This window comes from Lepus europaeus, chromosome 4 (assembly GCF_033115175.1).
Source record: "Lepus europaeus isolate LE1 chromosome 4, mLepTim1.pri, whole genome shotgun sequence".
NCBI lineage: Eukaryota > Metazoa > Chordata > Mammalia > Lagomorpha > Leporidae > Lepus > Lepus europaeus.
The window spans coordinates 81,149,701-81,162,975 of NC_084830.1; positions in this window are offsets into that span (position 1 = coordinate 81,149,701).

Sequence of the window (13,275 nt, forward strand, 5' to 3'; positions counted from 1 at the left end):
GGGTGTCTGACTGTTCTCCAAGTACACCCATAGACACTTTGCTGATGGAATGTTTCTTGGGCAGGGCAGCCAGCAGGACCTGGCTCTACATGAAGGTAAGTGTCAGCTCAGGTGAGGAGATTAAACTTTCACCACAATGCAGCACTTCAGCAGGTATGTCAAGAGCTTTCTTCATGACAACTTGGACAACTTCTGATTTCAGTTTTCACTGTGGTGGTCAGTTCCAGTGAAGCTCAGCCCGCTTTTGTGTTGCCAGTCTCCCAACTAACGGAGCACTTTGGATCCTTTGCCATTCTCTTGGGAATATCCAATGTCAGCTTCTGCTCATACACATCCTACAAATGCAGAAAATTTAGCACCTCCATCTGTTGGAAGGAAGCTATTGGGTAACTTTGGGAGTATTCTCTGTGCCTGTGAACAGTTCTGGAGGAATTGAGTTACTATTGCCTATAGTAGGATCCTAGATAGTATAGATAGTATACCCTTTTTATATTTCCTCATATCAATTTCTCTACTTCTTCATTCCCTATGATCATCTATCTCCAAGAAATCTCTAACCACTGTCATAAGTTTTCATTTCAGAGAAATCTAAGGAGAGGTATTATTATAGAAAGTCTCCCTAAAACTACTCAGGATGGGATTCCAGAATGTGTTCTCTCATGAAGACTGGACACATTAGAAAGTAGTAATGGAGTGCCTACATCACAAACAAGAGTCATATGTGAGGAGGCTTGGGATGAGAGAGGAGGGAAGGAAAAGCATCAGGGTATAAAGTAGCCGAGCACTTGAACAGTATGGGGCAATTATAAATAGGAAAATTGGGCATTTCACAGGGCTTTTGTCAACTTCTCTGGAAACCTTGGGTATAGTAATTCTATTTTTTAAATATTTATTTATTCATTTAATTGTAAGGCAGAGTTACAGAGAGAATGAGAGACAGAAAGATCTTCCATCTGCTGGTTCACTCCCAAATGGCCTCAGCTGTTAACCCAGGGCACACTCTGACAGCCATAAAAACTCCACAGTAACCCTTAGGTAGCCCCTTTAGCCATAGAACAAAATGTACTAGAAAGGTAGACCAGAGTTAAGTAATTTGAATAAGAGCCAAGCTAATAATAATAATAATAATAATGACATTTTGTACAATAGTTTAGATGTGGTTGGAGACACCACATCCTGTATGAGTTCCTGTGTTGGGGGAATCCTAGCTCCATTTCCAAGTACAGCTTCCTGCTAAAGCATACCTTGGGAGACAGCAGATGATACCTCAAATACCTGGGTCCACATATGTGGAAGACTTGGTTTGAGTTCATGCTCCTGGCTTCATCCTGGCCCAGCCCTGGCTGTTTCAGGCATTTGGGGGAGCAAACCAATGAATCTCTGTCTCTCTATCTTTCAAATAAAAATAACTTTAAAAAAGTGAGAGCTTTATGAAGACAGGATGTTTAATCTTTTTTTAAGATTTATTTGAAAGGTAGAGTTACCAACAGTGAGAGGGGGAGACAGAGAGAAAGGTCTTCAGTCTGCTGGTTCACTCCCCAAATGGCCGCAACTGGAGCTGAGCCAATCTTCCATACAGGTGCAGGGACCCAAATACTTGGGCCATTTTCTACTGCTTTCCCAGGCCATAGCAGAGAGCCAGATGGGAAGAGGAGCAGCTGGGACTAGAACAAGCACCCATATGGGATGCCGGCACCGCAGGTGGAGGATTAACCTACTGTGCCACAGTGCAGGCCCCAGAATGTTTAATCTTGAGAGTTATCCTTTGATAAAGTAAGGGCCATTATATGAAACAATGGCACCTTGAGACATGGGATGGGGATCGTTAGAATCTGCATCAAACAATGGTTCAAGCAGAATTGCTTCTTTCCCCATAACCTGTAAATTATGTAGATACAGATTTTAGGGTTACTGGGTTAGGAATTGATGGAGATGAGGTCTCTGACTAAGGGAGAGTTTTCCTGGGAATTCAATGACTACTCAATGAATGACTACCTTGAGCCCTTTATGTCAGCACAAAAATTTGCATTATTAAGAGTCAGTCTCACTGCTCTCAGGAGCTAAGCAGATAGTTTATTTGCAACTTGAGTATCCACTGGGATGTCCCTTGGTACTTCCATGCATGATAATAATCATGAATACATAATTGTAGCAACTATGGTCCCACAAAAGGGCAAGGAAACTTAAAAGTCAGATCCCTTAGGCATGAAGATCTGTAATGCTCTACCCAACCAGCTATGTATATCTGCAGAAGGGCTGCACGAGTGAAGAAAATTTAGGAGGACTGATTGAAGAGGAGGATGATAAACTCCAATTAGCACCTTCATATAACAGCATGGAGGACCATTGCTACCAAGCCTTTCTGTATACAGTTATTTAATAGAATATGTAGCCAGTCCCCACCTAGAAATACAGTGATAGAGTGTGCCTAACAAGGGACATAAGGTCATCTGAACATTGTAATAGATTGGACTATAGCAGAAGTCACCTAACTCATGTCATTTTTGCCTCAGCTGTAGGTGATGTGGAATATGTAGGCAGCTAGCTAAATCTGCAGAGCTGGAAACACAAGTCCCATCTGGGTCACCATATGAAACCAGAATTTGGGGTGTCATGTGATATCACCATATGCTTATTAATAAATTCCCAATATTAATAAGTCTGTGTGGGTTCTTGCCTGATATTCAGAGAAGAATTCTGAATACTGGAATAAATGAATAAGGCAGCATGGTACATTTTAAGCTTTTATTCAGTGAGAGTAATGCATAGGAGAGTAAGAGCTTTATCTATAGGAAAATGATAGATCTAGTCTCATACCAAGTACCAGGAACCAGCCACATGGAGGAGCATCTAGGCCAGGAAGCTTGGGGCGGGGTGGCCCGAACGCCATGCACTCTGGAAGCGCAGAGTCACAGCAAGCCCTGTACTGGCAAAAGGCCAAAGCAAGGAAGGGGCATGCCACTGTGTCCCAGGCTTTTTATCTACTTTCAAAGGGAGAGAGGTTAATTAGCCTGATTGGCCGGTGGACACACAGGTGTAGCCAGGTAGGGGCAGGAAGTCACAGAGGCGTGGTCATCCAGCTCACAAACCTACTCAATTGTAACCTGTATGCCTGCTTCATCAGTTTGAGCCATAGAAGGCCTAACTCTCCTTGCAATATTCCAATATTCCAAACAAGCTCAGCCTGACCCAATGCATTGTGCTGCAGGGCTTTCAGAGGTGCCCGCAGAACTTGCTTGGCCTTTGTGCCAAAAGACTGAAGACATTATCCTCGTAAGTGACCTTCAGTCAATGGGTAAAGGATATCAGTAAGTAAAGTCTCCATGAGAATATTTCTGGAAAGTATTTTTCTTCATTTCTCAGTGGATTTGGATGAACTGAGCCCAATTGCCTCTAGCAGTGAAAGCAATAAAGCATACTTATATCGGCTTTTCCTCCTTGGGTGTCTTTCTGTCTCCCTCTTTGTAACTTCTGTTTTCTTAGATCATCTCTCAGACAAACTACCTGCCCTGAAGCCCCTTCTCAGGCTCCACTTTCAGTGGAAACTACACTGAAACACACAAAATGTTTCCAAATTCTTCACTTTTTTCCTGCTTTATGACAAATGAGTGCACTCCTGCTGGAAGGGTAGCTAGATTGAATATTGGATAAGAATATTTATTATTTAGAGCACCTCAGCAGTATGAGTCTGGGGTATGTGCCAGGTTTCAGATTTCTCCTGCTTTGCAGAATCTTCACCATAAAACTTGACAGAGATACTGAAAACCCACAGTCACAGGCAGAGGAGTTATTGCTGCTGGAATTTTTAAAAGTCACTCAGATAACAAATTTTTCGAGAAAATCCACCACAGAGCAAAATTGGAATCACTGAAGGGAATATACCTTATAGACCTATAATTTTTCACCTTTCAGATTCCCTTATGTACCCAGCTCATGCCATCATTAATATTGCTTCAGGGACATTCCAAGTTGTCCCTAGTGAGCAGTCTGCTACTAGCTCTAACCACTTTCGAGGAAACGTGAAGTTCAGGCAGTGTCTAAAAGCTTAGATCAATGAGTCATGAAGAAACTTAATGGGACAGCCAGCCTTCACTGAACTCCCAAGCCCCACATGCAGCCCAGGGAGTGCTGACAGATGTTCTCCGAGGCTCAGCGGGTAAAATCGCCCTTAGCTCTTAGCAGTTTGCACTCACAAATGACTTAGTGAAGTTTTTGTATATGCCTTAGTCATGGCTTTGAAGCAAGCAATATTGCCCTCATTTTGCCAAGTAGATAAAAATAGATTGAAACTGGCATTTTATAAAACAGCAAAACCCAAATTTGGAACTCCATTGATCTTGGCTTCAGCAATATATCCCTTTTGAAGGATTCAAACTGGACTGATGTTATCCAAGAAGCTATGGTTTTTTTTTTTTTTTTTCCCTCTACACTATGTCTTGTAGTCTGCTCCAGAAGCAAATGAAGTCAATGAGTTCTTTGAAGGAGAGACTTTGTCTTTACGTTTTTGAAAGTAAAGGGATGTTGTTGCATTTATTGTGCCTTGCAGTTATAGAGAACTCAAAATGAATATTTATTAATCCTTCCTTATGAATAGACAAAAGAGGAGTAAATACTGACAGGAGAGGACTGTGAGGTAGAGGCAGAGGGTAGAACTGACACTTCATTTTTATCCACATGAATACAAAATTGCAGTATTATTCTTTTATCCTGATGCTGAGTTCAATTGCTCCTCATCTGGAGTGCTTATTCTAGACATTAAGGAATACATATTAATGACTTACAAAACTTCATGGTTAAAATGAATCCATTAATTAGGTTATTTTATTGGGTTACAAACTTCTTATTTGTCGAAGAGAAATAGGGAGAGAAACACACGGAAAAAGAGCTTCCATCCTCTGGTTCACTCCCTAAATACTAGCAATAGCTGAGGCTAGGCCAGGTTGAAGCCAAAAGCCTGAGAACTCAACCAAGGTCTTCCCTAATGTGGGTGACAGAAACTCAACTACTTGAGCTGTCAGCAGTGCCTTCCAGGGGTCTGCACTAGCAGAAAGTGGGAATCAGAAGCCAAACAGGGAAATGATCCCAGGTTCTCTGGTGTGTAATGAGGATGTCCTAAGCAGCGTTTTAATCACTGCCTCAATTAACTATTTTAAATTATCACAGACAAAATTTAAGTCCTGAAACTCTGGGAATTACCAGGTCTCTGAATAAATTTTCTCAGCACAATGAATGTAATGAAAACTGAGGAGTTTAGAAGAAAATTACAATGATTTATATAAATTCTCATAATCTCTGAAACTCTGATATCTAACTAAATTTAAATTTAAATTTATTTAAATTTAAATTCCTGGGTTACTTATTAAAAATACAGATATCTGGACCTCACTTTGGAAATGCCAAATCAAAATAGCTAAGGGTAGAATACAGGTGTTCATAATTTATAATCAATTCCCATTTTATGAAGTGAGTGCTAGAAATGCTGGAGAAAAACATTGTTGCACATTGTATTCTGAATGCCCATGTTTGCACAGCAGCAAATCAGGTGGCATCTAATCTCTCACTACTCCCATTGGTCATAATTGCTCATTTCTCACATAAGGAAAGAAATAAAGTGTGCAGAGTGGTGACTGCTGGCTTTGCTCCAACTGTACTGATGCCAGGGCCAAGGTGTCTGGAGACTCTCTGGACCTCTTCCTCATTGTCACCTTGCACCAAAAAACATTATTGCTCAGCTCCTCTTTAAAGCCCCTGATTTTTCTCCAAGGGTGCAAACTTGGGCATGCATAGTCATGCAGGGATGACAGGATTTGCCAGGTTCCCTGTTCCTTTCTTTTATCTCTATTAAGCTACCTCCTTCCAATGGTATCAACTCCAGCTGTGTAGTTGCACTAATGGCTGATTAATTGCTCCATTTTCAATAATGCTTTGGGGCATACATTTCTCCAGGGTCTGATCACCTTTGCTGGTATACATATATTTGCGGTCAGTATTTCGGTTTTGTTCTGATGCAGAGAGAGAAAGCTTTTAGAAATCATTTTTCTCTACTTCTTTCTGGTGAAATAATTGTCCTTTAAATTAGCTTGATGTTTCCTGCAGCTAGCAGCCTGCTCTTGTGCTCCCCAACAATCTTCATTGCTTTTTGAGAGCAACCCTGGGCTTGAACATGCCCATGTTCAGTTCTTAGGGAAGTCAGTTTCTTTGGGGAAAGTTTCAGAGTTTTGGTCTTGTGATCCACTCCTCTCTCTCTCAGCAAAATCTGAGGTGCTGCTCTTGAGTTGGGGGTAGTTCAGTGACACTCCTGCTTGGAGGGAAGGGTGCTGGGTGGGGAGTGCTAACCCAGGTGACTTGAGTTTTTGTCATTTTCTTTAGAAAATATGCTAGGAGGCTCCAGCATGAAACTGATTAGGAGTCAGTATCTCAGCTGCCATGCCCAAAATCAAGATGCAGCCCCCTCAACAGGGCTGGTGGAGGACAGAACCCACATCCTAGGCTGGTTCATGCACCTGCAATTTAGCCTCCACAGCAGAGAGCTGTGAGATAAAGTCTGAGGGTAGATATGCAGCACAGTGGTTAAGCCCACCTGGGGTGTCTGCATTCCATTTTGGAGTACCTATGTCTGAAGTTGGGCACTGGTCTCAATTACAGCTTCCTGCTAATGCACACCCTTGGATGCAGTGGTGATGGCTCAAGTAATGAGTCTCTACCACCTGCGTGGGAGACCTAGATTGAGTTCCCACTACCAGCTTCATCCCAGCTCAGTGCCAGCAGTTGCAGACTTTTGAAGAGTGAACCAGGAAGTGAGGTAGTCTCCCCCAAAGTGGCCCCGCCTCTCTCGCTCTCTCCTCTCAAAAAAAGAAAAATATAAAAAGGAATCTGGCACCTGTTCCTCCTGAGATGGTACCATTGCCCTTGACTGGGAGTTCAGAGAAGGACCTCCATTTTCTTGACCACTCTCATCCAAGTGGAGATTTCCTCACATAGAGTTGGGTGGAAAAGGAGAGAACAGGTCACAGTCAGCTGTAACAAAGTGCTCTAAGCAAAGATTAGATTTCCTCCCTGAAAAAGAATGTTTCCTTTCTTCATACCATTAGCACAATTTGTCAGCCTCACATCTGTTTTTGGAATATTAATAGTTTAATTTTTATTTTCAGATAAATGCTATTATGTAATAGTTCAAATATTTTATAAATAATCCATTTATGCCTATGTCCACATTCCTTTTTAAAATTTTATTTAAGGTCTACAAATTTCACATATACAGATTTAGGAACATAGGGATACTCCCCACCCTACACACCCTCCTGCGCAAGCTCCCATGCTTCTTCCTCATCTTTCTCCTATTCCCACTCTTAATTTTTACAAAGATCCATTTTCAGTGTGCTTTATATTCATAAGATTAACCCTACACTAAGTAAATAGTTCAACAAATAGTATGAAGAATAAAGCAATGCTCAGTAGTTATTGTGGTCTTGCTGGGAGCCAGTCTATGTAGTTTCTGGTCTCTCTTATCTTAATATTTAAGACCTTTGGGCATCTCAGAGCATTGAAATCTGATATTAGTTGCAAGTAACTTTTCTTAGTGGGTCATTTGTCTTTTTTTGAATTTGAATAACTAAGCTACACAAATGATATCTTCTGGAGTGCTATTTTGCCGTGAAATTTAAATAAAATTTGTGTAGCTTATTCATTTTCCTCTTACTATTTTGGGCTTTCAATATTCCTTGCAAAAACAGTCTTCACCCTTATGTTACAATATAATTCACTAATTTTTTCCCTAGTAAGTATATGTTTCTTAAATTTATTTATTTATTTATTTAAGGGACAGGGAGATACAGATAAAGATAGAAATCTCCCATGTGTTGGTTCATTCCCCAAATGTCCATAGTGGTTGAGGTTGGGTGGGGATCAAAACCTGGAGAAGGGGAAATAATTTAGGTCCTCCTTGTGAGCGGCAGGAATCCAATTACCTGAGCCATCTTCTGCTGCCTCCTAGGGTCTGCATTTGCAGGAAACAGGAATTAGAAGCCAGAGCCAGTCATTCTTGTTTATTAATTTTTTAGTAATAGTTTTAAAATGAGTTTATGTAGCTCCAGACCAAAAAAAAAAAAAAATGGAATCAAATATACTGGATTACATTGGTATCATAAATATATGCATTAATGTGAAAAGCAATGGCATTTTGGGATGCACTTTTTATTTTTTTAAGAGTTATTTTATATTTGAAAGACAGTTACAGAGAGAGAGAGAGAGACAGAGAGGTCTTCCATCTGCTGGTTCACTCCACAGATGGCAACAACGGCCGGAGCTGCACCAATCCAAAGCCATGAGCCAAGAGCTTCTTCCAGGTCTCCAACGTGGGTGCAGGGGCCTAAGGACTTGGGCCATCTTTCACTGCCTTCCCAGGCCATAGCAGAGAGCTTGATTGGAAGAGGAGCAGCCAGGACTAGAACCGGCACCCATATAGGATGCTGGAGCTTCAGGCCAGGGCATTAACCCGCTGTGCCACAACGCTTGCCTCAGGATGCTCTTTTTATATTCAAAGTCAAAAAAGTTTCTTAATTTAATGGAGATTGCCTTTTAATTTAGTGTTCTCTGCCTTTTGATGGTATTTTAGATTTTTTTTCATTTAGACTTCACATTTTTCATGTTAATATTCTTTGATGTTTTGTTTTTGTTATTGCCTAATAAACATTTTTCCTTGTAATACATATCACAGCTTGTTATTTTGGGGTAAAAACTCTATTGAGTCTATTGAATTTTGAGTTTTAACTTTTGCAACCTGATAATTTACAGATTCTCTTGTTGTCTGTCAGTTTTTACACGGATTGATTTTGGTTTGCAAGGTGCACTATTATTTAATCAACAAATAAGAACACATTTTCCTCTTTTAGTTTTTATGTCTCAAATTATTGATATTGTCTGAAGGATTGATTACTCCTCCACTATAATACTAAGTAGTGGTACTGTAGTCATTCTTGCCTTCTTCCTGGTTTTAGTAGGAAAGAGAAAAATGTCTCTTTGTTAAATAAGATGCTAATGTTTGTTTGGTTTTATTTCCTGGTATAAATACCACTTAGCCCTAGTGCATTTTTAAAATGCATTGTTTGACTCTGTTTGCTAACAATTTATATTGTGAGTGACTTGTAATTTGAATGATTATACATGTTAATGAGACGTGGATGATGAGGATGCCAGCTTAGACTGGAACAGAAATATATAATTTGAATAAGAAAAAAAGAGAACTCATAAAATTAGGCTAGGATGATCGAGATCACAATGAGGTTAATATATTCTTAAGTGGTGAAAGAAATCATTGAAAACTTTTGAGCAGAAAAAATGGTATTATTAAGGTAATGTTTAATACAGATTGGCTGTGATGTGCAAGATGGACTGGAGGAAGCCAGCTGACCCAGGGAAATCTGAAGAGAGCTACACAAATAATATGCAATAGGAATCGTAAGATCTGGCAGTGAGTGAAGACAAGAATAAAAATGTGCTAAGCATGATTTTGAGGTCTTAAGTCTGGAAGAATGATTATGTTATCAAGAATGATTATGTTATCAAGAATGATTATGCTCAGTGAGCAGGCTGGTGTGTAAAGAAAGATGATCTTTGGAAGGTAAATAACTCACACCCCCATTCCATCATCAAGAATTGACTCTGTTTGCTGGATTGCTTGCTATTGGGTCTGGTTTTTTAGCTTTGTCTAAAAAACTTGTTTTCCCTATGTTAAAGAGAAATCTGAAGTTGCTAACCCCTACTGAGAGCACCAATTACTTCAGTGTTCAGTGTTCAAATATGAGTTCGGTAATCACTGGAAACGGTGACTCCAATCTCAGGAACAAGATAAAGCAATACTTCCTCTGACTTGTCTCTGTATCGTGGGTTAAACAACTCGAGTGAGATCAGTGGAATGTTATTTACATTGAAGTTGGGAAATGATAAAGCTATTCAAGCCAAGAGGAAGATTGATAATGAAAACTTATCTGAAAAATGATGTACTACATACAGAGTAAAAGCCAAGGAAATCATTACACTAAACAATTCATCTACTTAGTGGTTACCCATCAGACTAAGGCGAATTATTTAAGTGAACTAAGCCTTTGAAAAGGAATACGAGTGCTTTGGCCCAGAGATCTCAGCAGCACATGGTATCAGTTCTGCTGAAGTTCTTGCCTCTGCTTGGTAGCAATGCACAGTTGGTGCCATGCAGATATGAAGGGCATCATTGAAACTGGATGAGAAAAGTTGCAGAGGGAGTACGTCCTAGACTCACACTTGTGGGGACGCCCAAGTTTTTATAAAATGTACTTTTGATCTCCAATAAACACTAACAATATTGAATTTGGAGGGCATGCTCGTTAGACTGAATTGAATTGGCAGTAATATAGAATAAAGGCATTCTACAGCGAAAATATAGCATTATTGCTTGAAAAACTTATAAAATTGTAAGACTGAGTGACCCAACATAGGTGTATAAATTCTGAAATGCTTCAGGAAAAGTAAAATATCTTTACATGATTTTATAATATTAGCTACCCTTAAGTAAGAAGCATAATACACACACACACACACACATATATATATATATATAAAATATCTGAACAAATAATATATATGGTCTTCTGATATCAGCTATATATTCAGTATATATGGTATTTTTAAAAGGTTTATTTATTTATTTGAAAGACAGAGTTACAGAGAGGCAGAGACAGAGAGAAAGGTCTTCCATCTGCTGGCTCACTTTCCAAATGGCCACAACAGTTGGAGCTGGGCCATTCTGAAACGAGGGGCCAGGGCCTTCTTCTGGGTCTCCCATGCCAAGTGCAGGGGTCCAAGGACTTGAGTCATCTTCTACTGCTTTCCCAGGACATAGCAGAGAGCTGGATGGGATATGGAGCAGTCCGGACTCGAACTATATGCCTATATGGGATGCCACATTGCAGGTGACAGCTTTATCCAACGATGTCACAGTGCCGGCCCCCTATATGGTCTTATTTTTATAGCAGATACATTTATCTAGAAAGTATATATATATATATATATATATATATATATATGTGTGTGTGTGTGTGTGTGTGTTATACATATATAAAACAGTATAAACAAATATTTTAAACATAAGAATGGAGAAGAAGCCTGGTGTTATTCTTTTGTATTTTGCAAAGAAATTCCAGTGGTCATGAAGACTTGAATTAACATATCAGAAAAGGCTCAGCAAATCACTGATTTATTTTGCTTGAAATTGGAGCAAGCACATGTTCACGTATACATACCTCATAAGTTTCTTCTATGCCAAAATATTTAGAGAAGTGTGCATTTTATCACAAGAGAAAAACTGGGGGAAAAAAGATATACAGAGTAACTTCCTATGACTGACATAAGTTCTATCATCTCCAAGTAAGTGAAAGACACTGTAACCAGAATACATGTAAACGTCATCTTGCACATCCATTGCTCCACTCTTCCTCCCTTGAATGAGTTCCTCCAATGTTCCTTGGTGTACCAAAATTGATCTTTCAGTTTTAGGAAAATCTTAAGTTCACATTTTCATAACTGAATCAGAAGGCTCAGAAGAAATTCTCCTAAACAAAACCTAACACAAAAATCTACCTTATACATGTATATCACATATATGTATATATATATATTTTATTACATATGTATTTGCTCAATTCATCATTGTGAACCATGTAATGATTTTGATGCATTTTCTTTGTTGTCAAGTTTGTTCTTGTCTAGAAATATTTCAGTAATAATATATAAACTATTTATTGGAGATAAGCTCCAGAAAAATTAATGAAACAGTATCCTTGAACCACATTTATTGATTGCCTAAAATATTCCATATTTTTTCATAAATGAATGCACATATTTTGCTAGTAACAGGTTTTATTATTGACACTTTATGTATGCTGAAAAAAATTTCCTAGATTATATATATATATACACATATATATTTTGACAGGTAGAGTTATAGACAGAGAGATACAGAGAGAAAGGTCTTTCTTCCATTGGTTCACCCCTCCAAATGGCCACTAGGGCCTGCACTACACTAATGCAAAGCCAGGAGCCAAGTGCTTCTTTCTGGTCTCCCATGAGGGTGCAGGGGCCCAAGCACTTGGGCCATCCTCCACTGCACTTCTGGGCCACAGCAGAGAGCTGGACTGGAAGAGGAGCAACCGGGACAAGAATCCGACACCCAAATGGGATGCCTGCACTGCAGGTGGAGGATTAACCAAGTGAGCCATGGCACTGGCCCCTCCTAGATTATATATTGAGAGTACAGAGACTGTGTACACCTTTAGGGAAGAAATCATTCTTGTTTGTTCTTAATTTTACAGATGAGGAAATGAAAGCCTAGGTATTGAAGAGAAGCACTCACAGTTGTGGAGCAAGCTAGCTTCTATACTATCATAACTCACCCTATAATTAAATATGGGAACATTTTTCATAATGACTTTTTCATCATCAATAATGCTAAACAGCTCAAAAATAGAAAGATATTTTGAGACTCACATAACCAAGCAATACCTCTCATATCAAAGCATAATTGTAAGTAATGAAAGAAATTTAAAGTGAGCGGGTGGGCAGTTAATTTATTCAGTTTTTGATGCTTTATAAAATTGCATGATTAATAAAAGCTTTAACAACTGAATCTCTAAAGAGGTAAAATACATGAAATACCTAAGAATAGGGGTGTTTCATTAAAAAAAAAACAGTATGCATTATCTCATTCAAGGCTTATTGATAAAAATCTGAATTGGTTCTTTTCATCAGGCTTAGAGAAAAGTAGAATTCCTTTGGGAAATTTTCTCTGCTTTCCTCAAGGCTGTAGAACTTGGTTTTATATAGATTAATAATCCTAGAATTTAATCCTCAAAGAAATGTTTAATAGTCTGAGGGATTATGGGGCACTGCCAGTGATTTCTATGAAATACTGTCTTTTACTTGTTTTCACCACAGCAAAAAAGAACCTCATATTATCATCATGTCCCTCCTCGAAATAGTTTCCATTACTCTGAGTTTATCATGAAGAAGTATGGTGCTTTGATTAAAAAAGGAACACCACTGCTGCTGTAGTCGAACCTCACCAAGGGCAGCTCTGCACATATTTCTTTTACTCTTCTTCCCATAAATGTGATAGGAAGCAATGGTAAAATACATCAGATTATGACAATTTTGCAGGGGCTGCTATGTCTTCAGTTCCTCATGAAACATTCATAAAATGTTTCTAACTATTGCCATGTATATGCTCTAATCCTCAGTTTTCCT